At 34.4% G+C, this 2,425-nt stretch overlaps 1 long non-coding RNA gene across 1 annotated transcript; it reads right to left on the bottom strand.

Moving 5' to 3' along the window:
* Positions 1,734 to 2,425, bottom strand: LOC109836381. The gene is made up of 2 exons (XR_002245943.1): positions 2,300 to 2,425; positions 1,734 to 2,198 (listed from the first exon to the last, which is right to left on the bottom strand). It is a non-coding gene; the product is annotated as an uncharacterized LOC109836381 (long non-coding RNA).

Here is a 2,425-nt window from a genome sequence, read left to right as displayed (position 1 = left end):
AGGGCTATAAGTCTCTGTTCAAGATGACTTAAATGCAAATCCAATTTTTCAACATAATTGTCTGATAAACCAGTTTCATGTACCTAGATAAGCAAACTTAGAGTCATTTCACAAGAAAGAGTGGGCATATGTCTTTCCGTTGTACACATCTATTATTAAATCCAGTCATCTAGGGCTTTTTTTAAATATACATTAAATATAGTTGTAGGGTTTCTCAAGCAACCATCCTCCTCCGCTATTGCCAGGTTTGCATGAAGAAACTATTCAAACTTATGGGATGACTTATACGGTTAATCATGATATTTATAGGGTTAATCATGGTATAGCTTCACTATATAAAATGTATTATAACAAATCCTCTTGCTTCTCTAGACTTTGAACCAGACAACCAGTTATAGTTTTTGCATGTATCTAGCTCTAGTTGTCAATGAATGATGGCTATTTCTTTTGCGGTGTCACTGCCATACCCATGACACTGATAGATATGTATACAAGGTATTTGCTTCTTTCGAGCTCATTTTGGTAATACATTTAATTTTTCTTCTCTTTTGTCACTTTTATAAGATTTTAATAGCCCCTTAAATGTACTTTATTTCCTTACCTGATCATTTGGTGGCCTATCATATTGTGTATTTTTCTTCTCTTTTAGGTAATTTAACAGAGCTTTCCATCTAAAGCATGTAACACAGGATAAATCAACCAAAAGTATGATATTTATAAGAAAATAATACAATTGTTCTCATTAACATCAAGAGTTTAACCATTTGAATTTATTTTTAACAGCAGTTTAGCATTAAAAAATCTACAGTGAGTAACTATTAGTTATTCCCATGCATACAAATTGTTTGTTCTGCATAATAGAAACAACTTATAAGAATTCTATCCATAATGTCCTCGTCCTCTCCTACTACACAATCTATATGCATGTGCATTTTTGCATATTTATTCTAGAAATATTCCAGGTTACTACATGCATGCAAGTATGAGCATAGTTATCAAGAAGAGACCGCGTATATATTGTTCTCATTCGTTCCTGCTAGATTGATTCATATACGAACACAACTATGTTTGGCAAGTACAATGAGGAAATTGACTTCTTAATATGGAATATGAAACACCAGTAACAATAAAAACACTTCAGAAAGATACACCAATAATGTACTACTGGCCAACACGTCATCACATTTAACCTAGAGCATGAGCTACAATCCTTACTATATTCTTCTTCCAAGGAACTAGGAGTTGTCATTACAACAAGGAATTTGCAATATCATATGCAAATACGCAAAATCAATATGTTATAATATGCGTTCTAACGTAATTATGTAATTGATTATATAGCCATGCATATCATAGATATAGATAAACATTATATCTAGTAAGGAATCATATTTTGCTCTAAGAAGGAATAGTAACATAAAAGCGATTAAAATAGACTCACCTCGAAGCTAACCATTCTTTTGGAAGAAACCAAAAGCCAATGTTTAGTGCAGGTAAACTTTAGGTAAGTTAACGATAATCATCATCACGATTTGCAAGTAGTAGGTCCCCTAAATTAGATTCTATCAAATAAGTTTTAGATGTGTTGATTGTGCACGATTGTGGGAGTAAGATGGTTTATCTCCAAAGGTTTATATGCTTTGTGTCAACAAAATCATAGGCAACAACATCATTTTGTCGCTACCATAAGCCTACAAAATACGAAAACCTCTATGCCATACAAAAGCTCGACATAAGGTTTTTTAAATATAGTATTCGTGCATGATACCATAACATCTACCACAAACATGTAACGGTCTCCCTGAAAACTCCATTTCATCAAAATTCATGTTTCTTGGCATCAAAAGACCTTTTGCTCCGGCGATAAAAAAAGTCTACAACAAATCTCATCAAAATCCATGTTTCTTGGCATCAAAAACCCAAAATTTCTCCCATGTCTCATCCTCCCCAATAATGTGTCTCTCTTCTCCTTCTCTTCCAATACACTAGATATAGCAAGCCGTTAACCCTGAACCTAACCCTAACCCTAGTTTTTCCAACCCCCAATCCCGCTTATATGAAGCAAAAATTAGACTACTGCTGCCAAATCGAGGTCGTTGGTGGTCTATCTCCAAGAACGCGATGCCCACAGCTTAGGTTTTCCAAGAAAATCTTCAGAGTCTTCGATGAGAAATCAGCCGAAAGCCTCAATTTTGAGCCTGTCCGCAGAAAACAAATGAGTTAAGCAAAGCGAGAAAACTGAGAAACGCTTAAAATTGAATAGGCAGTAACCAAAATTAAAGAGAATCAAGATCAAAACCGCGTCTTTCCGCAGGGAAATTGTAAAGTTTCTTTCTTTTCCATGGATTTGAAATATTTCATCTCCTTGGCTTTCTGCACTTGGCTCGTGGTAATGATACTTACACATGTTTCTAACTAATAATAT

The sequence above is a fragment of the Asparagus officinalis genome, chromosome 4 (genome assembly GCF_001876935.1).
Source record: "Asparagus officinalis chromosome 4, Aspof.V1, whole genome shotgun sequence".
In the NCBI taxonomy this organism is placed as follows: Eukaryota; Viridiplantae; Streptophyta; class Magnoliopsida; order Asparagales; family Asparagaceae; genus Asparagus; species Asparagus officinalis.
Note: the sequence above shows the minus strand (reverse complement) of the source record. Positions and strands in the feature narration are given on the sequence as shown.